General features: G+C 43.5%; 1 protein-coding gene across 1 annotated transcript in view; it reads right to left on the bottom strand.

Moving 5' to 3' along the window:
• TENM4 (teneurin transmembrane protein 4) overlaps positions 1 to 27497 on the bottom strand; it is a 787916-nt gene that overhangs the window by 735661 nt on the left and 24758 nt on the right. The gene's annotated exons all lie outside the window — the stretch shown is intronic.

The raw sequence follows: 27497 nt of genomic DNA, 5'->3' as shown, positions 1-27497 counted from the left end.
TGGGCAAGGCATTTAATCTACCCAGCATTGTTTCCTCTTCTGTAATAGTTGGAATTATAATACCATATATATTGCAGGGTTGTGGCAGGATGACAGTAGGGGGAAGCATGTACCCACACATACATATGGAACACACATAGCATGTACTCCATAAATGAGTTTCTCTTCCCTTCCCTTCCCTTCCCTATTGAAGCTCTTGAATATCCTCTTATGACCTGGGACCTAGTCTCTTCCCCTTACGCACATTACAAAATAAACAAACAGGCTAGGTGTGGTGGTTCACGCCTGTAATCCCAGCACTTTGGGAGGCCGAGGCAGGCGGATCACTTAAGCCCAGGAGTTCAAGACCAGCCCGGGCAACATGGCAAAACCCTGTCTCTAGAAAAAATACAAAAATTAGCCAGGTGTAGTGGCATGTGCTTGTGGTCCCAGCTCCTTATGTGGCTGAGGTGGAAGGATTGCTTGAGCCCAAGAGGTTGAGGCTGCAGTCAGCCATGATCATGCTACTATACTCCAGCCTGGGTGATAATAAGACCCTGTCTCAGAAAATAAAATAAAATAAACAAACCCAAAACATGAATAAACAGGAGATGTTTTGAGTGTGAAAGGTGGCACAGGGCCTTTCACAAATAGTCTTGAAATGTTCAGAGAGTTTCTATATGGAAGGAGACAGTTGCCACCTTCACTGAGGTTAGAGCCAGGCCTGGACCCCAGCAACAGAGATGTGAGTTCAACACAAGGACTGACACCAGAGCAAGGTTGGTTCAGAAACAGTGATGGGGGACTGCACTAAAATTACAGAAAGAATGCGGTGGGATGCTGCATGCCAATATAGCAACCACGTTTTCTTTCCTTTTAATCACAAAGGGACTGAGTTTTTCAGCAGCAAAATTCTTCACAGACCAAAAACAAAACAAAACAAAAAACCCAGAAATTCAAGGGAAACCACTTTGTTGCTTTACAAGTGCCAAGTCACAATGTGAGAAAATGCAAGTTACAGAAAACATGAGATTCCCAGAAAATAAACTTGTGATTATTGTACCAGGAATTGGAAACCAACCACTGCCTGCCATACCTTCATTCCCACCCCCACTAGATCTGGCTCCTTTGGGCTTAAGAGTGGGTCCTCATACACACAGGTAGGAGTTCCAGGCCACTTAGTTTGTGCCTAATTCTTTTAGTCCTCTGGCAAACATTTACTTAGTACCACTCGATGGGATGCCAGCTATGAAGCATCCAACAAGACTGAGATGTGGTCACTGAGCTCACAGTCATGGAGGGTTCCAAGAGGTAAATGAGCAATTCCGTGCACAGTGTGGCATGCTAAAACACGACAAAATACAAGGGACTCCAGAACTGGCGAGGAGAGGGCATCTTCCTGGAGAAGAGGAGGACACCGGAGCTAAAGCTTAAAGGAGGAAAACTGGGATGTGTGCATTCCCAGAGCGAACCGTGTGAGCCAAACCCAGAAATAAGAAAGCACCACTTGGTGTTGCTGGACAAAGGCTGGAGGCAAGAAGAGCCAGGAAAAGAGGTGGGAAAGTTGGCAGCACCAGATCAGGGAAGGTTCTTGGACTCTGTCCTATAGGCCAGCAGTGCTCAGTACTGGCTGCAGGTCAGAATTATGAAACATCTTTCAAATGATACTGATATCCTGCCTTCATGCCCAGAGATGAGTGGTTTTTTTTTTTAGTCTGTTTGTTTGCTTGTTTGAGAAGGTCTCAGTCCATCCCCCAGGTTGGAGTAAAGTAGTAAAATCATGGCTCACGGCAGCCTTGACCTCCCGCGCTCAAGCCATCCTCCTGCTCAGTCTCCTGAGTAGCCGAGACTATAGGCATGTGCCACCACATTTGACTAATCTTTAGATTTTTTTTTTTTTTTGGTAGATAAGGGTCTTGCTATGTTGACCAGTCTGGTTTCAAACTCGTGGCCTCAAGCAGTCCTTCTGCCTTGGCCTCCCAAAGTGCTGGGATTACAGGTGTAAGCCACTGAGCCCAGCACAGAGATAAGTGTTTAATGAGCCTAGGCCCCAAGCCCCATCATCAGTGTTTCTTAGAAGCAGCCCAGGTGATTCTAGCATGCAGCCAGTGTTGAGAAGCACTGCTATAGTCCAGGCATCTGCACACTATGGGCCTCAGGCCAAATCCATTTCTGTATGGCCTGAGAACTAAGCATGGTTTTTACAGATCAATATTTGCAATCAATTTCATTGTAGGGAGCATGAACTCCAATTAAGCAAACCCCAATTTGAACTCCAATTAGGCAAAATGTTATTCCCCACAAAAAGAAGTTCCATTTATCTCATCAGTAGACCTGTGTCACAAAAAAGTACTCAATTCTTATTATATTTTGAATGTCATCAATACAGATTTGTGAAACATGTTTTCTTTTTTATTAGATAAGTACTCACATAATAGACTCAATTTCACTCCTTGGACTGTAAAGCCTAAAATATTTACTACCTGGCCCTTTCCAGAAAAGGTTGGCTGACTCCTGCTATAGTTGATGGAGAAATAACATGGTTTGTTTTTGTGAAGAGGAGGACTCTGGCAGCTGTGTGAGGATAGATCTGAGGAAGAGAGACTGGGTACAGGGAGGCCAGGGAAGCAACCATCAATTAGTCTTGGTCTGGGAAGGTGAGGCCTAACATAGAGCAGTGGAATGAAGGTGGGGTGGGTAATGCAGGTCTCCGAGGTTAAAGGAAGAGGAAATAGTGCAGGGCTTGGCAGCCAATGGGCATAGGAGGTCAGGGCAAGAGAGGGGTCCAGGAGACCTTCTTGGGACCACCAAAGACCAGACAGAGCCACCAGCACCATCCCTTCCCTGTCTTGGGGGAGGGGTACTCCAAGGCCTGTGCCAGCACAGTTAATGGGAAAGGGCTGGAGTTCCTTTCCCTTCTGCTCTTCTTCCAAAAGACGCCATTTGCTCTCTACAGGCCTTGGAGATAGTTCCCTTCCTGGCACCTCTGTGCATAGACAAGAGAACAGAAACAACCAAATTGTGCTTTAATATCCTTTAACTCCCTGAATCCCAAGTATCACCCACTATGAGAGTCAGGTCAGGTACTGCCATCCTCATTTTACAGAAGCTGGGGCCCAGAGAGAAAGTGAAACTGACCAAGAACACAGGGTCAGGAAAGAGGCCGATTCAGAGTCTTTCTAGTCCTCCTCAACATGCTGGCATGTAACCTAGAGATCGGTCTGGCTCCAGTTGTTCTCAGAATGCCACACTAGTCCCTGCACTCCTGGAGGCCAGCATCTGCGACCTCACTCCAAGATCCTTGGCTCCAGGTCAATGTGTCCTGGGTTTGAATCCTGCCCCACATGTCCTCCACCGCTGAGCCTCAGGACCTTCACCTGGGAAGTGGGGGATGAAACTCTACCTTATATGATTATTTAGAGTTTTAAGTAGAATAATACAAAGTGCTGAGTATAGAGCCTAGCACACAGTATGTGCTCAATAATGCATATAATTTCATTAGGGAGGTTCATTCTTGACAGTCTAACTCTTATTTGCTTGAGCCTGGCTTGAGTGGACCTGGTTTTTACATGAGAGGCAGTGTCATTGAACGCGTGAACTCAGAAGCCAAAATGCCGGGGTGCCAAGCCCAGCTCTGCCACTTACTATGTGAACTTGGGGGAGTCGTTTCTAAAAATAGTTGCCACCTGATAGTGTCGTCATGAAAATCTGGTGAGTTAAAATATGTAGGGCATTTGGAACAATGCCTGGCAATAGTAAGTGTTCTACAAGGGTGAGCTATTGCTATTGTTTTATAGTTCCTTTTATTTTCCATCGTAATTTCAACAGTAGGCCAGTTCCTGGGAGCCAACGGACCTTGTGCCAACAGTGAGCCTGCAGACGCATTTATTCACCCAATGTTTCTCAGGTCCCTCCTCAGGGCCTGATCTGTGCTAGCCTGTGGGATGCCAAGTGGGACCAGGCTCCCCTAGGGTACCTGAGGTCCACATGTCTTTGGGAACTACTGCAAATTAATTTATGCAGTCTCACACAGGCAGTCGTCATCTCTCTATGAATTTATATAGTAAAGTAGCAAATATTAATCAGAGAGCCACAGGCCCTTATCAATCCTGACACTCAAAAAATTCTAAAACCAAAAGGTTGGGTTTTTTTAATAACTCATTTGGTGGCAAAACCTGACATGAAGTAATGTGAAGCTATTTACTGTCTTTATTTTTCCTACTTAGTGTGAACAATCATACATTTTGCTGCAGAGAAATTAATGGCTTTGATTATGGAGCACAGCCTCAGATGTATCACATAATATACAGTATATGCACCATATTTCCTTTCAAAAATCTAAAAACATACTAAATTCCAAAACATGCCTGACCCCAAGGGCTTTCAATGATGGACTGTGGACATGCATTTATTATTACTATGGGACAGCTATGAGCACTCCTATTGTTCCCTTCCACCGAAAGATACAGAAAATTGGTTTGGCATAGCCAAATGACTTTTTATTTCTCTTTGAAAAAAAAAACCAATATATTATTGGGATCCAAGAAATAAAATCGGCTTTCGTCTTTTATGCAGTTGATATTACAGAAAACATTTACTTATAACCAACACAGACTCCATCAGTCTGTTCTCAGACAGAAAAATCCAGTTCCGAGGTCAAGGACAGCCAACATCCACAGTGGCTTAGCCCCAGGAACTCTGCAGGTGGGTTTGGAGATGGAGCTGGGTCTCAGAGCGGAAACCTTAATCCCCTGTCTTACATCCCAAGATAACCCTTTCCTTATGATGTTTGCTCACAGGGAAGTTCTGGGCGGACAGAAGACATGAGCTGAAGCTGAGCAGGAGAGAGCATATTGTGAACTTGGAGGCAGAGGGAGCAAGGGGAAAGGAACAGTTACTTCATTGGCTAATTAGGAGATATGTTGTGAATTGCTAATGGCCTTGGGGCATTGAAGTGACAGGCTACATTAGCAGCCAGGATGGCTGGGTTGCTTGCTAGTGAAAGTCTCTTTAGAAAAGGAAAGTTGCAGGGAGAATATGCACCCATGTGTTGTTTCTTTGTGTGCTCCTGGATCACAAAGAGTTTGGGCAAGGAAACCCAAAATCAGGATACAGACAATCAACCACAGGTCCCAGCTTCCCAGGTTGGGCTGCCTGGGGCCTGCCCCTCCTGTCCTGCATCCCTGTGACACAGCAGGGATAAACAGGTGCTGGGAAACAGGTGTCCTGATCTCTGCTATCTACTTGCTGTGCAACTCTGGGCAAGCTCCAGAGCCCCTCTGAATGTCATCTTCCAGATTTATAAAGCATGATGCAGGGTTGTAGATCTTTAAGCTCTTCCTAAACATGTTTTCCTTCTTGGGCTGCTTCAGTCATCTATCCTGCCCTTTATTTCTCCCTCTCTCTCCATTTGACCAAAATGACACATGAAATTCTGAAGGGACAGAGTGATCCACATACAGTGAGGGAGTGAAGACACAACTAAGAATTTAGTGAGAAATCCATTTTGGCTCCCACCTTGGACACCAAATATCCAGCACTATCAGGCCCTAGTGTCATCCCCAAGCCCCTCACAGTGCCTGATAACTCCCCTTTCATGCTTCTTCCACACCCTCTAGGCTCCTGACCTCTTTTCCTTGTAGCTATTTTTCTCTTATGGTTTTCCCTTCTTTCCACTCTGAAATCCAGCTACAGTTAACTGAGTGCTTACTGTATGCCAGATAAGAACATGCACTGAGATTACTGGGTTTAGACCTCAAAACAGCCTTGTGGAATATAAGAGGAGTCTCAGAGATCCTCCTCTTAAAGGAGAAGAGGCTCTGAGATCAGGAAATTTGCCCAAAACTACATGACTGGCAGCTAGTGGAAGCAGTATTCAAACTCCACTCATTGGGCAAGTTCCTAGACAGACATCTTTCTGGGTCTCCATTTCCTCATCTTCACACTAAGTTAATCCTAACACCTTCATAGGATGCTTTTAAAGACAAAATGGGACAACAGCAAAGCCATCCTTCAGTCCTCAGTGGCTGTCAGAGTGGCTTCTTATATCCTAAGAAGGGGCAAAAGCACACCTGTTTCTCACTTGTGAAGTCTTAACGTGATGGGACTGCGTCAGCCCTCTGGTCAGCTCCTTTATTTTTATTTATTTATTTATTTATTTATTTATTTATTTATTTTTTAGTTTCTGTCTGAAAGTTTATTGCCTGTATCTGAAAAATCATCATAGAAAATTGTTTGGTTTAGCTCTGAGCAGCCCGCTCCTGAGCTCTGAGGAAGCTTGCCTTCTTTTGAGCTACCAGATCCTTCTTCTGAGCAAGGGTCATTTTGGGACGGTTCCACCTCCTCTTTTTAACTTCTTTCTTGAGCTTCTTTTCATAGACTGGATTCTCTCGAATAGCAGCATGAGCTCCTTTATTTTAACAATGGCAAATGAGATTGAAATGCAAAAAAGGCAGGCTAAGGGAACAGGGACTTCAGAGAGCTTGCCCAGAGGAGCAGAGGCGGGCACTCCACGATGCATATGGGCACCAGAGAAGAGCCAAGTCTTACTGAAGGGACTCGGTGTGTTTCACAATTTGTGTCATACACAAATGTGAGGGTGTGTTCCAATGGGTGGTGCTGCCAGAGGGTGCAGTGCCTGCTACAGTCAGGAGTCTGGACTTTGCCCCGGGGCCATCGGAGACACAGGGAGTGAGGAGCAGATGGCTGTCTGGCTCTGGCAGTGGGGGGTTGGAGGATGCATCAGAGTAAGAGCAGGCCTGGAGGAAGAGGGTGACACTGAAGGAGGGAGGGGAGCAGACGAGAGGGGAGAACAAGTCTTGGCAGGGGCCTCAGGCTTGTTCTCTGAAAGGAAGAAAGTGAGAATTGAACCCCGGCTCCCTGCAACTTGGAATGAGGTAGAGTGAATTCAACACCTCACCTGCGGAAATGTCCACAGACTCACTAAACCCTAGTTCTCTCAAAATTTGGCTTACACTCTCTGACATGTTCAGTAAGAGTCATTGTTTGCTACCCTTGAAGGTTCTCTCCAGAGCGAGGGTGAGCTCCTGAATGCAATTCAAGCCAACAAGTATTTACAGAGCACCTGGTTCTCCTCAAGCATCCTGTGAGTCCTGTGGGGATGTGAGGAGGGTGGCATCCCTACCCCAGCATCCCAGCAGCTCCCAAGGTCAGAAGCACTGGGGGAAAGAACCATATATGAGTTGGAAGCCCCAGCTTCAGGTCCTCCTCCTTCTGTCACTTCTACACTGTGTAATTTTGAGCAAGTCGCTTTTTGAACCTCAGTTTCAGCATCTATAATAGGGCTGATTATGCCAGCTACCCTTAGAGTTAGTGTGAGAATTTAATGCAATCATCACTGTCGCATGACCCATAAAACACCATATAGAAGTATTATTTTGTTTAACACTAATATGTGATAACCAACTACTGAGAGTTGAATCGTGTTCCTCCAAAAGCTATACTGAACTCCTAATTTCTGGTACCTATGGATACAAACTTATTTAGAAATAAGGTCTTTGCGAATGTAATCAAGATGTAAGTTAAGGTGAAGTCCTACTGGAACAGGGCAGGCCTTTCATCCAGTATGGCTGATGCCCTTATAGGAAGAGGAGGAGACACAGGCAGGCACACAGAGCGGGGAAACCACCCTGTGAAGACATGAAGATATACAGAGGGAAGACAGCCATGTGAGGGCAGAGGCAGAGACTAGACTTATCAGCTGCAAGCCAAGGAGCACTAAAGGAGTGACACAATCACCAGAAGCCAGGAACCAGAGACAGGCATGGAACAGATTCTGCCCCTGGATCCGCCAAGAAGGAGTCAACATTGCCATCACCTGGATTTCAGACATCTAGCTGCCAAAATTGTGAGAAAATAAATTTCTGTTGTTTTAAACCATTCATTCCATTTGTGGTAGGTTTGCAATGGCAGCTGTGGGAAGCTAATACACCAATCAAGACAGGGAGAAAGTGCCCAAACAGAAGAACCAAGTGTTGCAACACAGAGAAAAAAAGCAACCAATTCCTCCCTGAATGCCTGCATCTCCTGCCATCTCTTCACATCAGCCATTTTCCTTCTAATCCCTTGCTGTCAGCAAGATGCCTCTGAACATGATCTGTGTAGGTACCAGCCATCGTTTTCTAAAATTGACACATCAGATGATAGTTAAGTGCCTCCTATATTCCAGGGTCAGGCATTGAGGATCCAGGGGTGAACCACATGGACTCCATTCCTGGCTGCACAGAGTTCCCAGTCAAAATGGAGGACACTTTGGACAAGAACTTGCCACCAGGAACACATTCCTGAAGAGGACCTGGCATACAGGGTGCTCTGAGGAAATGCGGCAAGAGGATAAAACATGACCCACTCAATCAGTCACCAGCTCTGTGTCATTGACAAATTCGCCCAAGTTCCAAAAGGCCACAGGCATCGGATTACTCAGCCCGGGGCTTTTTATGGCTCCCAGAAGGCAGGTATAGCATCAGGTCCCACCTCTTGGGTTTTATTCAGAATTCCTCCCAACCGTCTCTGGACATTTACTGCCCACTCCTCTTTCAGAAACACGTTATACTCACTCCAATAACTGGATAACACAGGCCTTGGCAGATTTTGAGTTCGAAATGCTTTATGGCCTTTAATATCCTTGAATATTTACCAGATGCCTGTTCTGAAACTCTGTACTCAGGATATAGAGATGAGTAAGACATATTTGACCCTGTTCTTGAGCAGCCAAAGGGCTAGTTGGAGCTCCTTGGCCTCAGTTTACTCATCTGTAAAATGGAGGCAATAATATGTCTTAGTTTATAGTTAGTAGGCATACCAAGTGTCTAGGTCTCAGCAGGTGTGCAACAAACATCAAGTCCTCATGCATTTATTTTCCTGGATGCACCTTTGCTCAGACCTTCTCCCTGCCTATGTGCTTCTCATCCATCTCTACTACCTCATGGCCAATACATTTTTAAGACTCAGATGAAAGCTTGATCCTTCTGTAAGCTTTTCCTGACCAGCCTAATGGCTTCTTAGAATTCCAGCCTCTCCGACTGCATGAATCTGAATATTTTCCCTCACTATATGGTCTAATTAGGCATTTTTTAATTTGTGTTTTCCTCATCCTAGCTTCTTACCTCTCATGGTTCTTCGTATCATGCTTTATATCTAGTTCTTGTTCAACAAGTAGCTATAGATTGGTTTGCTGCTTGCTTTATTGTTGCAAGTCCCAGAAAGTAGGAGGTAGAAATATCACACAAAATTAGGCCATTCAGGGTTCAGTCCCTCCTAAAAGTTGAGACAAGAGGACCATCCTTAATAGAAGCCCAGTGATCCCCAGATGTAAATGGTCACTTTTGCCTTCCTGGCTCCCAAAGCAGCCCAGCTGTTCACACCTTTGCAGGGATCCCTTCCACCCCAGGGCAAGGAAATGGCTGCCAAATTGCAACCCTAATTGGGAGGCAGGCAAAGGAATGGCCAGAGGCACAATAACCCTCCAGTGTCCAAGCCAAAGAGTCTGCTTCCCTTTCTTTTGTATGCTTCCCAGCCCTGATGCATGCATGGTTCTCCCCTCTAACCTTCAGGCATGGTGGCCACTGGGTCTCCTAAGACCTCTCTCCTCTCTGGTTCACACTCCATAGGACCATTTAGTCTCTCAGGGGCAGAGAAAATAGAGTGACTTGAATAACTTTATGAGTCAAAACCAAAGCCAAGAAAGACAGAATCAAATGAAAATACTGTCTGAGTCGGTTTGCCAAGGCAAAGGTTGAGGGAGCCTGGGCCGCTGTCATTGATACAAGGGACTCTGCCTTTCATTTCCTCTTTGAATGAGTTTCTCCTGAGCACTATGTCAAGGGGGCTTCAGAACCTAGTCAAGGACACAGGTGCAGGGACTCTATAGGTCAGATGGCAGACCTCTGGGCCTCAGAAGAGGAAGTCACAGAATTTGGCTTGAGGTGTTCGGGCAGAACACTCAAAGGGATGAGATTCAGGGAAAAGCAGGAGCTAAGGAGGCAAAGGCCAGCTAGTCATGGCTGGGGACAGAAAATTCACGGTAGCCCACTATGTACCAGGCAGTGTTCTCATTGATTTTTATACATGATTTTATTTCATCCTCGACATAGCCCCATAGTTACAGGTATTACTGTCATTAACATCTCCATTTTGTAAATAAATAAACTGAAGCCCAGGGGACTGAGTAACTGGAGCAAAACTGGAAAGCCAGTAAGCCACAGAATCAGAATTCTAATCCAGTTCTGAGTGACTCAAAGCCTGCCCCCTCCAACTATGTGCTACATGGCTACCCAGGAAACCCACAGATGTGCCACTCCTGCTTCCTCTCTGGATACCATTTCCCAAGTTAACTGGCTGTCTCCAGATTTTTGGCATTTGAATAACTTCTTTACAGGCCAGAGGTAACTGCCACTCATGGTCAAAAAAGGAAGGATACCCCAGCAACTAAATACAGAATAAGAGTAAGTAGAGAATGTAAAGGGTTAGAAGGCTTTGTGAGCCAGGAAGGCAAAAGCTAGGAAGGCCACTCAGGTCTGGGGGATCACAGTACTTCTGTTGACAATGGTTCTCTTATCTCAGAATTTTTAGGGAAGGCTGGCTGCTGAGTGGCCCAAAACTTAGGGCAGTTTGCATGATTTTTCCCCCTCCCTTCTTCTGGGGCTTATGAGCAATTAGCAAACCAATCCACAGATACTGTCAAATAGAGGTTGCATAGTGGAAAGTTAGAAAGAAAACAGTCTGGAAATGCCAACTCTGTTACCGTGCAAGGCCCATTTATGAATTTACATATGTGTGCTTGTTTATATTTATCCCAATTTGTGCAAGACAAATTATAAGGAATCCAGTGCAGACAGAAAGTAGAAAATGTAGCACGTGGCCCAAGGTTGCTACATATTCTGTGCTTTTATTCTTTTTCCTATGCTTTGCAACTCCCCACCACATGTGTCCTCTAATCTGGGACAACCTCCAGCACCATCAGTTCAAAATAGAATCCAATAAGAAGAGGCTCAATTTACCTGTGAATCTTCAGGAGCAGCAGACAAGTAGGGGTAGGGGCATCTCACCTGGCTGAGAGTTAGGTCAGGTGCTTTTGAAAGTCGGTAATGTTCATCCAGCCTTACTTCTCAGGGCCCTGAGAAAGAGCTGGGCTGTGGGCCACTGCCACTTACAGACTGCATGACCCTGGGCTGACCATCTCACCTCTCTATGCTTTGTTTTTCTCATCCATTCACATTATGGAATTACTAACAGTGGTAGCTCCTCTTCACTGAGTGGGGACAGGGATATAAACACACTTGTAAACAGAAACTGCTGCACAAACAAGAGGCTTATTTTTAGTCCTACCTGGATTATGCAACTAAATAGTATGGACCCAATAGAACTTAACCTTAAGTAGAACATGATCAGGGCTGATCACAGAATATATTCAACTGTATTCAATAAATACATTTTGAGTACCTGGCTCTGCGATAGAAGACAGTCAGATAGATGTTATTAAAAAAAAGAAAAAAAAAAAGAGAGGGCCACAGTGTGTTAGGTTCTAGAACTGAGGAGATGGAAGACAGGTAAGGTATGCTGGGGGCCCCAGTAGAGGCCAGTAGAGTGGACCTAGGGCAGATGGGAAAGCGCTGCCTGCTCTCGAGGGGACACTGGAACTAAGGCTTGAATAGGTAGGAATTGGCTAAGTGGACACAGTGAAGGCATTCCAAGCAGAAGGAACAGCACGGCTGAGGCACAGAGGCCTGAGCAGGATGGTGTGCAGAGGGAAGTGTGCTAGCCCAGCAGGTCTGGCTGCCATGCTTCATTACAAAAGAACAAGATTTATTCAGCAGGGGGATGTCACTGTAACTACCCTTCATCATGACTTTCCATAGGCAGAAACATGAAGACAGCCCCAGATCTCACTCACCCAAATGATTCCCAGCATTTTTTGTGTCATTTCTCACTCTGATTAGCAAGCAATTTCCTGAAGGCAAGCCAATCCACCGGGCACAAAATATGAGTTCCAACTCTTCCAATGAGCAGAAATCTACTGGTTCCATATTCTTCTCTAGGGAAGGAGAATCAGCTGAAATGAGTAGTTGTTTCCCATATTTACATGGGTATTTTCTTCTTATGTGAAATGCTTATGGACAAGGACTAATCTGTTAGGAAGGCAGAGAAAAACTGTGGTCCCTGCTACCATAGCCAAGGAAGAAGAACTGGGGAGTGGGAGGGCAATAAGTTTTTATTGGAAAAATCAAAAACTTTGATTGTTTGGACTTTGAGAGGAGACCCTAAAATTAGAGAGGAACTTGGAGGTGATCTTGTCCAACATGCTACTCAAAGCAAAGCTCCCTTATAATACAGCCTGGCTAATTAACAGGCATCAAGTCTTGCTTGAATACATTTTTTATTAATTTGATAATTTGATGGGTCATAGTTCTTGTGGAAACACATGCACTCATATCAAGAAAGAGAGAGAAACAGGAACATGTGGAATCTTGGAAACAGAGGAAGAGTCAAATTTGGCTCCTCTACTTACATAGATTGAATTACTATGACCTTAGGCAAGACATTCAAACCCTCTGAGTTCCTTCTCTGTAAAGAATTGGTTATAAAACCTTCCTTGTCGGTGTTGTTGTGAGGATTAAGTGGAATCATGTATATATAGTGCCCAGCAGAGTTGGCTGGCACACAACCAGCACTCAATAAATGGTAATTATTATTATCTCATTAGCCCAAACTCCCACCCAAGGCAGAAATCCTTCTTTAAACAACCCTGACAAACCAGAGAGCTATCAAGTCTCTGCTAGAATAAATATTTGTTGATTGATTTGGTAATCAGTTGATTCTAAATACCTGGGAGACACATAAACACACACATACACACACACACACACACACACCCCCTCCAGGATTATTTCTCCAAGTCCTATGTGAGGGAGATGCTTTATCAACAAGATCATATCCCCATATCCTTCTCTGTTGGGTGATATTCAATGGTTAAATTTGCAGCCCGGAGCCAGAATCCAGTCACTGCAACTTTCTGCTCCATGGTCTGCTTCTTTAACCGTTTTTTTTTTTTTTTTTTAACCACACAGACTGCTTTGAAGACCTTCCCAGACAATGCACATACCTGGAACAAATTGCCTACAACTTCAGGGGTGTCACAGACCTTGTGAAGGGCTTTGTGCCTTCCTGGCTAAGCTCCTCTTGCTGGCACCTCCCCACACAAGGCTCTGAAATTGCAAACACTGCTCCTTTCTCCCAACAAGCATCTCTCTTGCCATCTCCTCCCAGTGCTCTTCCTGGAACTTCAGAAGAGGGATGCAGTGCTGGACTTAAGCTCTGCAATCAGTGCAAATTCCAGTTTCCCCATCTAGTGCATCTTTAAGCCTCAGTTTCCTTGCCTACAAAATGGTGATGGTAATAGTGCCTGTGTTACAGAGCTGCTGTGAGGGCTGAAGGGCACAGCACAGTGACTGCACAGAGGAAACACACAACTGAAGTTTGCAGTTGTCACTTCTCTTCTTATGTTACCTGTTCCCTTGCTCTCCTCCTCCCACGAACATTGCAGTTTGCCATTGTTCCACTTTTTAAAAAAGCTCCAGAAGGTACACACAGCTCCAGAGGACAACTTGAGATGGTCCTGCATGCTGTGTGACCTAGGTGTCAGGCAGGGGGCGCTCTGTCCAAGTCAGACGTAGGGCAGCAGGTGACAGACATATGCCAGACTTGGCCCTGAGAAGCTCTGACTGGGATTTATAAGGTCTATGATTACTAAAAGAAAGAAAAATTCAAATTACTGAGTTAAAAATCAGTGGTATAGTAGATTTAAAAGCTTAATAAACAATGGGTCTTGGGGACAGGAAACAATACAAGGGATCCATGGAGGTATAACATTTGAGAATTCTGAAGTCCTTCCCCTTTTTGTTTCCCGGCCTCCTTCCCTCCCTCTCTTCCTTTAAAGAACAAGCATGTATTGAGCGGTTATGTGTTCAAGCCTTGTGCTAGCCACTAGAAATGAGAGATGAATAACCATGATTCCTGCCCTCTCGGAGCTCACAGTCTAATGGAAGAGCCGACTTATAAAAGTAACAGTGCAACAAGTTCCCCAACAGGGCAAGCACACATGCTGAGGCTATCTAACCCTGAAGCCTCAGACTCTATGAGACGCAAAGGAATAAATGATAATTCCCAGAAGAGGTGACACTCAAATGGAGACCTGTCAATCATTTTTATTAGACATTTTTGCTGGTTACAAAAGTAATAATACTTTTGGCAGGAGATTTGGAAAGCACAAGGGTGTCAGAAAAAGAAAACAACAGTCATTATTTCACCATTAGAGGCAACCACTAATACATTCTGAAGCATTTCTCTTTCCATCTATGTACTTAACATCAATTAGTTCATTATGTCTACACATTTGATAGGCTTCCCATTTTACTTAACATTGAAACATAAGTACTTTTCCATCAAGCTCAGTCCAGACGAGTGACCCCTGGATCTTTGATCTGGGGGACCAAGTCCAGGAGCCTGGAAGCCAGGGCTGGCCCAAAGGAGAGATGACAAGCTGGGTTTTGGTGAGCAGGTTGAGTTGGCAGTGCCGGTGGAGCATTCCACCCAGGGAAGAACACTGAAGATGCTGGAGAGCTGGGTGTGGCACTCAGGAGACAAATTCAGGCCTAGAGGGTCCTCAGGTGGTGGTTGACGCCATAGGTATGGATGAGATCCCTCAGGGAGGGTGTGCAGGGTGAGAAGAGAGATGACTAGGGTAAGGTCCCTGCCCTCTAGAAGCTCACAGTCTAGTTGTGTTCATGTGCAAGTCATTTACCCCCAGCTAGATTGTAAGCTCCTTGAGGGCAGTTACCATTTCACACACAGCAGTCCCTCGCCAACCATGGGGGTTAGGTTTCTGAAAACCCCTGGGGCAGGAGAAGTCAGGCTTGAGGAATTTAGGACCTTATTGGGGAAAAAATAGGGTTAGGGGAATGAAGTCACCAGTGAACTTGTAAAATTATTATATTTTTACATAATGAAAAATGACAAAGACAACATATTCAAAACATTGAATATCAGTGACACAAATTATCAACATATTCTTCAATTAACAATGTAAACTTTACAACTTATTTTTATGTATCATCTATCCCTTTAGTAGAGTTTGCCCCTTCACAGCTGTAACAATATTCTTGTAAATTCACTTTTGCATTGCTGGAAAAAATATACTTGCTAAGAGTCCTCTTCTTATGTGTGTTTTCCCATCCAATTATTCAATGCATTTTGGTTTTTATAACTCCAGGCTACTGACTCCTGTCTCTTGGTCCCACCCACAAGTGCAAGCACCTACCCACATCCTAACAGGTAGGAGTATGTTTCTGAGGTCTGATCCACCGCCTCCCACTCTCCTCTCTTCCCCAATTTTACTACAAACACCTCTCCTCTGCAGCCACTTCACCTACTTCCCTCTTCCTCAACCTCTGGGCATATTTCATCAGTTCCCCCATAGGAATAAACAAAGACTCCTGACCTTGGGATTCTCCATGGCTTCTGACAAAGTACGCAAACACGAAGTTGTCAATATTAGAATTTGGTGTCTGTCTTTGGTAGACCCTAGCATATCATTCACTCACTAGCTCGTAGCAGGTACTCAATGAATTCTTGTTGAACTGAGCAACTTCCAAAGTAAAGGAAGGATGTGGACTTTTTTTTCTCTCTTTCCCCATTCACTGCTCCGAATGAATATTAAACCTTCACACAACATAAATATTGAAATATTTGTAGGCACATTTAATTTTCCCTTCTGGCAGGTCGTGATGACAAGAGGCAACTAATAGATGCAATCTATCTGCATTCATGAAGGCAATTTTGAGTTCCACATGACATGCTGTCAATAGAGTCAAAAGATATGGCCCTTTAGTGAAGGAATTCTCCATATTTTCCAGCTCGGACCACTTGGATAAAGGAAAACACCTACTAACCAATGAATCTCCCATGTACATTTATGACAGAAAGGTTATCGCCATGACTAAATGGGAGGACTAGCACTATTTTTCATGAGATATCAACAAAACCATGTCTTTTAAATGAAACAATAACCAGTTACATTTACACAGCACTTTACATTTTACAAATGCTTTTAGGTACATTTTTATCTCACTTTTTCTTCACAGCAGCTCTGCGAGGTAGTCAGAGAAGGCACTGATAGTTCCATTTTGCAGATGAAGAAACTGAGGCTTATTCTAAGGAAGGGACCAAAAGGGGCAACTCACTAGTCAAATTTGATACCCTTTCCATCTCCCATCATTGTTCTGTTGCCAGTTGGGTTACAATGAAAAACACAAAACTAAATTGCAATGCTGTTCCACTGTCATGTAATTGCCAGTGCCCAAGAGGTAGGCCCACCCTCGACACTCACACTCTCCCATTCCTCCCATCCCCAGTTGTCTTCCCTCATTCACTATCCACTCCGAAAGTCAGTACCCAGCCTGGCACATGAAGACATCTGAGTCAGCACCACATGCACCAGAAATGGCATTTAGCACTTCACGCATAGAAGCAAAGCTATGAGGCCAAAAAAACCCGGGGGATTGAGGGAGGTGGTGGGGATGGTTCACCAGTCTTATCTCATTTAATCCTCTGCAAAATACTCACAATGATCACCCTTTCAAACATGCAGAAACTGAGGCTCATCACGTGTATTAGCTTGGCCATGGTCACATGTCCAGAGAATGACAGAGTCAGCATTTGAACCTAGGTTCAGTTCCTGGACAGCAGGGCAGTCCCAAGAAAGCACTTCACTGGCTCAGAGCCAAATGTGTTCCATTTCAGCCTCCCAGCTCAGAAGGACCTTGACCCTCTGCAGAAGCTGCTGCCCTGTCAGCAAAGCTTCTTACAAAGGGTCCTCATCTGGACTAAAGCTGGATCACCTGACATAATGATTAAGCCCCAAACAGTCCCAAATCCTTTGTGGAAAAGAAAATCTGCTTTTTAAATGAATTCACAGAGACATTTTGGTTTCAATTGCAAGGAACCTAAAATTTCCAAACAAGGAAGTAGACATTCAGTCCACTTATTCATTTCACAGGATCTTTAACCAAATGGCAAAGGGGAAAGCTCAATGAGCACCAACTAAGAAAACATAAGGGTCAAATTTTATGTGTGGCTGCAATGAAATTTAAAAGCAAAGTTGCAGAGAGAGAAAGTAGACTAGAGGCTGCCAGGGGATTGGGGAAGGGGAAATGGGGAGTGACTGCTGAATAGGTACAGAGTTTCCTTTTGCTGTGATGCAATGCCTTGGACCTCCACAGAGGTGATGGTTGCACAACACTGTGAATGTTTTAAACACCACTCAATTGTACACTTTAGAATAACTAGTGGTTAACTTTATGTTCTGTGAATTTGACCTCATTTTTTTAGAAAAACAAGAAATAATGTTGCATGTGCTGAGCACAGTCTGACAGATAAAAGATGCCTCAGGAAGTGTTTATATGCACAAAAAGATTGGAACACACCCACCTGCTCAACATTAAGAGTTAGTTATGAAATCCCTGGACAAAATATTGTATGTCTATTCAAGATGATATATATATGGGGAATTGTAGAGATGTAGAGAAATGTTTATGGTACAATAGAAGATGGCAGGGGTTGGGGGAATAGGAGACAAAATAGTAGACAAAGAGGACCAGATAAAGCTGGTCCTCTTGTTCCTGAACCTGTGGACATGGAAACTCCCAGCACAGGGTGTGTGCAGCACCAGAGAAGGGTGTGTGCATTTGTTCACTTATGTCACTCTGTATGCCTGCATGTGTTTATACAACAGACAGAGGGGAGCAACTTCAGAATTACATTTTTACAGTTTGACTCTTTGGCTTAATAAATTGTTATGCCTTCCAAATTCACTGGTGGTGATAATAAGGAAAACAATGACAACAGTAACATTATTATTATTACTATTATTATTATTAACATTATTATTATGGCAGGTACTATTCCTTGAGAGACTTATGAGCTAGGCACCCTCATAAGTGTCTCTTGTGCATCATCTCACTTATTGCTCACAGCAACCCATGAGAAAGGAAGTCTTCCCAATTTTCAGTGGGGGAAACTGAGAATCACAAAGTTAAAGACTTCTCCAAGGTCACACATTAGTCAGGACAGACACAGGATTTTAATTAGGTCTGACTGATGTTCGTCATTTGACAGGAAAAGGAGAGCATAGTCAACATTTAGAATTGTAGATGGAGACTTAGAATGTAAAAAAAGCATTTTTTGAAAGACCCATAGCCTAGCACAGCGGCTCACGCCTGTAATCCCAGCATTTTGGGAGGCCGAGGCTGGCAGATCACAAGGTCAGGAGATCGAGACCATCCTGGCTGACACAGTGAAATCCCACCTCTACTAAAAATACAAAAAATAAAAAATAAAAAAATTAGCTGGGCATGGCGGTGGGCGCCTGTAGTCCCAACTACTCAGGAGGCTGAGGCAGGAGAATGGTGTGAACCCAGGAGGTGGAGGTTGTAGTGAGCCGAGATCATGCCACTGCACTCCAGCCTGGGTGAAAGAGCAAGAAGAAAGAAAAGAAAAGAAAAGAAAAGAAAAGAAAAGAAAAGAAAGGAAAAGAGAAAAGAAGGAAAGAAAGAAAGAAAGAGAGAGAGAAAGAAAAAGACACATAATCACTTTAGCTAGAAATAAACACCAGTAATACTCTAACGTGTTTACTTGGAATTGTTTCTATGTCTTTTACATAGTTGAAATAAAGCTATAGATGCAATTTTGTCTACTATTCCCCCCACCTTCCATTGTACCATAAACGTTTCTCTACATCTCTACAATTCCCCATATATATCATTTTGAATAGATATACAGTATTTTATCCAGGGATTTCTTAACTCTTATCTTAATGATGAGCAGGTGGGTGTATTCCAATCATGTATGCATATAAAAAATGATGTGGTAAAGATTTTTGTCCATCTAATTTCTCTGAATGTATTGTGATTTCCAAAAAAAGAAAAAAAATTAGCTTCTAGATGTGCTCTTAATCGCATGTCCTTATCTGGAACTCCAGATGGGCAAGAACCCCATCTATGGAGGTGTCTACAAATGCATACATCTGGCCCTGCCCCAGAGCTGGGAACAGAATCTCTGTGGTGATCTCCAGGTCGGAGTGGGGGCTCGCTTTGGTGGTTCCAGCCTTAATCACTGCACCAGGGCTGATGTTTCTTGGCCTAACTGCGCAGACATACAATCTTGACCAAAGTCAAGGTTCTGTCCTCCCTACACTGTAGCATCCGAGACTTGCTGGCAGTCACTGCGGCATGAGGCTCCTTCTATCTTTTAGATTTCTGCCACACCCCCAGCCTATCTGCTCTATTATTAACCTAGTGCATTTTTTCTTCACATTCAATTGACTCTTTGTTTCTGGAATCAATTTATTTTAAATGGAAAATGTATCTCATTATCTTAAGTGAAAAAAAAAACACCATCTTTTCATAAATAGGAAAAAAAAAGGTTAAAAAATGAATATGATGAAGAAAACAAGGTGAATACTGTTGCTTCCTCATCCAAACTCAGGTCTCTGTTAAACAGGGAGATGAACAAGCATTGGCGAGGTATTAAATACCTACTAGTGCCAAAATCAGGCTTTCTCCTCCACTAAATCACAAAGATTAAAGAGGAATTGAAACAAGACTTTCTCACCATGTGATTCAGTGTTACTTAACACCGTGCTTAGGTAACACACACAACCATTTGGTCCCAGTCCCCTGTGGAAAACACCTATCTAGTCCAGCCTTCTCCATTTACACAGGAATAAAAGAGCCCAAGAGTTAAGCGTCAGGCCTTTGTCACATCTAAGCCTGGCAGCAAAGCAGAACGGAGAATCTAGGTCTCCTTCCTCCTAAGTCTTATTCGATAGCTCTTTAAAAACTTTATTTTAAAAAAATGTGGGCAGCAGAGTATACAGAGAGAGAAATATATATTTACTTTGATCTTTCCTTTTTAGATCCCAAAGCATATTATGATAGACGAGGTTAAGGAAACAAGCATATCAAAAGAAAAGCAAAAAAATCTGTATCAAAAGAAAAGCAAAAAAATTTAATCATCAAGTAATTATTGACGATCTGCTTCTGCGCCAGACTCTATGCTGTGTGCTGGGCCCATCAACAGAGAACAAGAGACAGTTTCCCACTCCTGACCTCCAACCTGTCAGTGTATGGGGCCAATATTTGGATTAGAAGTGGCCAGTGTGGACTGATCATTCACTCCATTCATTGCTCCAGGAACATGTATGAGTACCTACTATGTGTCAGATTTCCATAAATAATTTTTTATGGGAATATTGATGGTCACTTCTAGACAGCTACTCTGATCATTCTACTTACAGCTAAGATTCAAACATAAGAATGGCAGGATGTAAAAGTTAGGCCAGTTATGGAAAACTGTTTTATAAAACTGATGCCGAACTTCTTAATGAGAGATATAATTTAAAAACATTAAACAGTTTAGAAACTGTTACTAATAATAGCTAACAAGCAAACCAATCATGTAATTAGTAATAATCAGCTAATATTTGTTAGATACTTATGATACACTTGATATTATGCTAAGCACTTTTGCAGATCCTGACTCAATACTCACAAGAATCCTGCTCATCTGCAATACACAGACTTGGAACCAAGGCTTACAGAGGTTAAGTAACTTTCCCAAGATCCTGCTGCTAATAAGTAGTGAGACCTAGATACAAACCGGGATAGCTGACAGAAAGTTAAAACCTCCCAAAATGTAAAAGACATGCTTTCTAGGAGAAAAATAAAAGTTTGTTGAAATTTGTATCGCTTTAATTACATTCACAAAGAAGAGGGGAAAATTTTAACCTCCTTCAAAGTTTAACCACTAGTTTAACTCTTTATCAGTAGTTAACAAATGGGTGAAGATCCTGTTTCCCAAACTTTTCTCTGTTAAGAATCACCTGGAGAGCTGGTTAACAGGAATTGCTGGGCTTCACCCCAAGGGTTTCTCATTCAGTAGCTCTAGGGTGGAACCTGAAGATTTGTATTTTTTTCTTTTCTTTTCTTTTCTTTCTTTCTTTCTTTGACAGAGTCTTGCTCTGTCTTATAGGCTGGGGTGCAGGAGCATGATCTTGGCTCACTGCAACCTCTGCCTCCCAGGTTCAAGTGATTCTTCTGCCTCAGCCTCCCGAGTAGCTGGGATTACAGGCACCCACCACCACGCGCTAATTTTTGTATTTTTAGTAGAGATGGGGTTTCACCATTTTGGCCAGGCTGGTCTCGAACTCCTGACCTCAAGTGATCTGCCCACCTTGGCCTTCCAAAGTGCCAGGATGACAAGTGTGAGCCACCATGCTGGGCCAACCACTCACTGCACCCAGCCATCTTTCCTTTTCTTTGATTTTTGGTTAAAATCCTAGAGGAAAACTTAGGAAAAACTCTACTGGATGCTGACCAAGATTTGCATTTCTAACAAGCTCCCAGGTGAAGCTGATGCTGCTGGTCCGGAGACCACACTTAGAGAAATGCCAGGTTATGAGTTCATGGGCTTTAGAATTAGACAGACTTGGGTCGGAACCTTGATTTTTCCATTTGCTTTATGGCTTTATGTGCAAGTCACAGAGGCAGAGCCACTTATCTAAAAAAGAGAATATCACTATTGAATAAAATCGTTGTGAGGATTATGTCAAATAAGAATATGTAATCTCTGTAATAATCTCCCAAATACCTGGTATATACAGGTATTCAACAAATTGGCTTTGTTAATATTATTGACAAACAATCCACTAGGAAAAATGTCTAATAACTTTTCCACTACATGCTTTACGGAGATGGAAAGGAAGAAAACTGCATTTTGTGGGTTTGTAATATTTCATCCCAATAAGTTTGTCTTTTTTATGCATAAAGATGTTAGAAAATGGTGGCTGATGAAAAAGGAAGGCATACGCAGTGGAAACCCGCCAAAGTCAAATGCCAGGAGTTGAGAAGGGCGGCTCTTTTCCCAGCACCCATCACGTGGTTCAGAAGGACTTGTAGGCAAAATTAGAGGTGCTTGATGGGATCTGGGCTCACTGGAAGCTCATAGCAGAATTAATAATTATCACATAACAATATAATTGCATGGCCTTTTTAAGGCACTTTACTGTTGAATGGAATAAATAAGAAGTATTAAGTTCTCCTTTTGGTCTTCTTTTGCCTGAATTATAAAGTGTTGTCTATGAGGGATATTGTGTGTGTGTGTGTGTGTGTGTGTGTGTGCGCGTGCGCACGCTGTGCACATGCGTGAGAATTGGTGGTTTTAAAATAAGCTGTAGAGATAAATTTTGTTGTGAGCTTCTCTTCCAGAAAAAAAAAAAAACAGATTATACTAATGAATAGAAATTGGCATTGGAGCTAAAAATAGCTGTGTGGTAGAGTGGTAGGAACACTTGGGCACATTTTAGAGCTGTTTGGGAGTGTTTAAAGCATTTAAAGGTAGATTCTGGTGCACTTGAGCAGGACTGAAATCATCTGATGAGGGATACATTTCTAAGGCTATTCTCAAGTTTGTAAGAGTGAGGCATATTTGTGTGACCCAGAGGAGATGGGTCAAAATGGAATGAGAGGTGGCAGGAATCCAGCGTGGTTAGGGAATTTCACCAGCTGGGCCTTTGCTGATGAGACTTTAACTCTTGGAGCTGCAGGTTCCCATGAAGGAGGGTGGAAGAATGGCCCCCCGGGAACCATTCTGGCTGCTCCATAGCTGCCCCCTCTCATTCAGGTCTCGGCTCAAATGCAGCCTGCCTGACCATGCACGCCAACTGTAGCAGACACTACGGATGCCCTCAACCCACCTGCAGCCTCCATAGACTGTTTCCACTCCATAAATGCTTCCTACTTCAAGTCAGACACATATTTCTCTGCTTTGGCACTCTCTGGAGGTGGAGGTTCCACAACCAATGAGGAACATCTGTAGGTGGATACATACCCCAGCTTTCTTGGCCCCTAATGGAATAATCGCCCAGCAAGTGTGTCAGTGTCCCTCTGAGGGTTCCAGCAGGAATGAGCTCTAGTTGCCCACAGTGGTAACCTAATCATTAAATTACCCTCTGTTTACAGGGGTATCCAATCTTTTGGCTTCCCTGAGCCACATTGGAAGAAGAATTGTCTTGGGCCACACATAAAATACACTAAAACGATAGTTGATGATCTAAAAAAAAAAAAAAATAGCCAAAAAAAACCATAATTTTTTTTATTTTTTATTTTATTTTATTTTATTTTTTGAGACGGAGTCTTGCTCTTTCGCCCAGGCTGGAGTGCAGTGGCGTGATCCCTGCTCCCTGCAAGCTCCGCCTCCCAGGTTCACACCATTCTCCTGCCTTAGCTTCCCGAGTAGCTGGGCTACAGGTGCCCGCCAGCATGCCTGGTTAGTTTTTGTACTTTTAGTAGAGACGGGGTTTCACCGTGTTAGCCAGGATGGTCTCGATCTCCTGACCTCGTGATCTGCCCGCCTCAGTCTCCCAAAGTGCTGGGATTACAGGCGTGAGCCACCGCTCCTAGCCAATATTTTTTAAAAGTTTACGAATTTGTGTTGGGCTGCATTCAAAACCATCCTGGGCTTCATGGAGCCCGCAGGTTGCAGGTTGGACAAGTTTGCTCTATTAGCTTCCCTTCCTTTCCCATTTCACTTCCTCACTTCCTCAGCAGGCTTCCTGGAATCACCTTGCAAATAAGTTACTTATACTCAAATCCTTTTCTCAGGGCTTTAGGAAGAACCCAAACTAAGACAGTATCTAAGGTCCCCAGCACCTCCCCTGTGCTCCATCATACCACACTGTTTAATTTCCTTTCTGATCACTTTCTGTACTTGTTTCCTCTTCTTAGTTCTCCACAAGGTCAGAGAGACTGGTTCTACTGCATCCCCGCCACCTAGAACTATGCCTGACTAGAGCTCAACAAATATTAACTAACTAAATGACCACTTTGAAATGCCTTCCTCCTACAACTGTTTCTATAAATGGGAATTACACTATTATCACTTGATATCAACTCCATCTTTTTCCAAGAATATGGTCCTGTCCTAACACATATATGTGAACAGACAGAGAAGTATCTAAGAGTTTTGGAATTCAAAGAGCTGTGACTTTGGGCAACTTATTTGCCTTCTCTGACCTTTCCTGAGGCCATCTCAAAACTAGGAATAGTATGCCTGCCTAATGGGTTTACAGTGAAGGCTAGGAGCTTAGGAGATGTGAAGTGCCTGGTACATGGTAGGCATTTAATAAGTGTGAGTTTCTTGCATCAGGCCCCAGGAATGGCAAAGACGGCCAGCTCCATCATGAAGGCCCAGCTGGGTGACAGACCCTCTGTTGTCTGTGAGACCAGGACAGCCTTAGTGACGGCCCTTGTAAGACAATTGGGGTCCACCAGTTACCAAGTGATTTTCCTGACTTTGGAACACCCAACCCCACTCCACACACAGTGAGGTGGCTAACAGTAGACTCTGGAGCCAAATTATCTGGAATCAAGTCCTGGCTCAAATTTACTATCCATGTGACCTTGGATAAGTCACCTAACTTGTCTATGCTTTGGTTTCCTCACACACGAGGTAGGAAAAGTAACAGTCCTTACTTCCTAGGTTTGTAAGAAAATTAAATGAGTTATTTATAAAGTGATTAAAACAGCACTATGGCATAAAAATACTTTATAAATAAATACTCATCCCATCTCCCAGTAACTTCCAATTATTAACTCTTAGAAAACATTCCTGATTATCATGTTTTCATGCATGCATCCATTCATTCATTTATTTTTTCTTCTCCTATCTACTCCCATAACATTCTGTCTTACAACTCTGGATCACTGCAGCCTATTCCATGAGTATCTTCTCTGTACCACAGCCAGGCACTGTGTCAGCACTACGAATGGAACTAGACAACACTCAGTCCAGAAAGGAAGGCAGACACAGGTATGAGTCACTACATAACAAAGGCAAGGGCAGGTGCTAGAGGCACCCATGGTGGGTACCTTTGTGAAGCACTAGTTACAGCATGTCCTAATGATGTGGTAATAACTAAGGGTCATCAAATCAGGCTACTGCAAATAAAAATCCACTTCTTTATGTCCACAAGGGTAGGTTCATTTTCAAAGGGCTATAACCAAAAAATAGAATGAGAATCAGAAAATGAAGTCAGAGTAAAAACACACATTCTGGGCACCTTGTGTTCCAAATCTGCTTTCATTTCACCACATAGGATTCCCAAATCCCCCAGCAATTGTGCCCAGTTCCCAAGGTGTCTACAGGCTCACACTCCAGGCTGCTCACAACTCCTTTGGCAAAACTCCCTGCTTCCTAAGAAGCTGGCTGTGGACTGCAGGTTTCAGCTCCTTGGACTCCATAGCCTTTTCCAGCACGAAGCTAGGCAGCTCTGCCTTTCCCTTTTCCTGCCTCCCTGGGATGCACCATCCTGACATAAAGAGTGCAGCTCCTCCTACTGATTGGTCAGCAGACATGACAGAGAAGACACAAGGTTCCCATGAGACCTTCACGGCCAGCCCCTAACAGCTGCCTCAGCTGGAGAGGGTTGTTTCACTCTAATTTGGAGATGATTCTAGCTCATGAAAACTGCTTATTAGGAATGTTGGTTCAACATACCAACCAAATGTAATACATAAATCTTGTTTGTATCCTAGTTGAAGAGAAAAAAAAAAAGCCATAAAAACATTTTTGAACAATTGGGGCAATCTGAATATGGACTACAAGTTAGGTGATAACTGTAAATTGTTATTAGTTTTCTTAGGTATAAACATCATATTGTGGTTATGTAGAAGAATGGCCTTGCTTTTAAAAGTGGCACGCTAAAGTATGTACAAAAAAAGAATCATGTCTGCAAAAAAAAAAGGAGAAACATATATATCTACACATATGCATGCACACACTGATAAGTCATAGACAGCAAATATTTTAAGAAAAAGAAAGATCAATTCCTTGTGGCTCTGCATAGAGCTTATTCATATACCCTATATTAAGAACAGCAAAAAAAAGAGTAACAGAAACACAAGATACATATAATTTATCTCTATACCTCAGAATTCAACTTGACTTTGCTCTCAAAGGGAAAAAGATCCTTTGGTCCTGCCCTGCAATTCCACTCACACACACGGGTACATATATACACACATGTACACACACACACACACACACACACGCATATGCATGCACTGTTAAAGCACTAACTTCAAAGTCAAAGCCCTAAGAGACATCCCAGAATAGCTGGCCTGGAACATAAAAAGAACTTTCGACTCTGCACTGAAAGACCTGGATTCAACCTCTGCTGCACAGTAGCTGGTGATCTTGAGAAGCCACTGAACTAATCTGAGTGTCACTTTTCACACTGTGACAAGGGACTGTAATCATCCTGCCTCCCAATCCCAGAGTATTAGTCCAAGGGCCAGGAGAAAGAACGGCTGTAGAGATGCCATCTGAATGTGCCTTATTACTGCCTATGTTGACAAGTAAAAGATGCTGACTCGAACTCAAGATGGGTATCAACCTACTGCCGAAAGCTTCTTCTGCGCCAGTCTTCTGGAATTGGACCTCTAAGAATGGAACGTTCCAAGCTGCTGGCTACTGGAAACAGATGTAGCTCTTTGAGCCCTATATGTTATGGCAGAAACAATAAAAACACAACTTGCTTTTCTATTTTTTTAAACAGTAATTCCCAAAGCTATCTTATATAAATGGATCTGAAACACAGATCACAGAGAGAGGGGCTGAGCAGAGACACGGAACCCAACCAAGCAGCCCTGCCTTAATCATGGACAAAAAATGCCAAAACCTTGGCCGGGTGCCTCCTGAGCTCCTTGAACCTAAAACTCGGGCAGAAAACCTCATTCATTCAGAATCCATTAATTCTGATCATTTAGACACGGCCTCAGCTGACCTTGCCACCGTTCTATCTGTGGAAAGCTGCCTGGCTTAGGGGAGAGGCCTCGTGGTGCAGGGGCAAGTATGCTGACTGGGGCCAGGAGGCCTGATCACTCCTCACCCCACCACTTTGCAGCCCTGGACAAGGCACCTTCCTTCCCCAGCCTCAGTTTCCATGTCTGTAAGATGACAGGGTTGGATTAGGGTTGTCCCTGTCTCGTCCCATTCTAAGATTCCATGATTAGTCACTTCCTTTGGGAAGTCCTTCCAATCCTCAAAGAATGTCTGCTGAACAGAACTGGGATCTGTGAAATTAAAGCATGTTTAATCAACCAAAAAGAACAAACTGTTTCAGAGCACTTTGGAAGCACTCATGTCTATGCCCCGAAGGAAGTAAAATGCATTTTGGTTTTCACCCAGGTTGACTCACATGAATTTTCATTCGTTTACAGGTGGTTTAGGGTATTTAAGTATTCCACATACCTGAAAGTAATAAATAATGCTATCATTATAGACATGCATTCGGGTCATCCACTATAGGTCAGACTCTGTGCTAAGGGCTTTATGTCTATTAACTCCTTCAAAGGCCCCAGGAATGATGTGATGTAGGCTTACTATCT

Source organism: Colobus angolensis, unplaced genomic scaffold (genome assembly GCF_000951035.1).
Source record: "Colobus angolensis palliatus isolate OR3802 unplaced genomic scaffold, Cang.pa_1.0 Scaffold179, whole genome shotgun sequence".
In the NCBI taxonomy this organism is placed as follows: domain Eukaryota; kingdom Metazoa; phylum Chordata; class Mammalia; order Primates; family Cercopithecidae; genus Colobus; species Colobus angolensis.
Note: the sequence above shows the minus strand (reverse complement) of the source record. Positions and strands in the feature narration are given on the sequence as shown.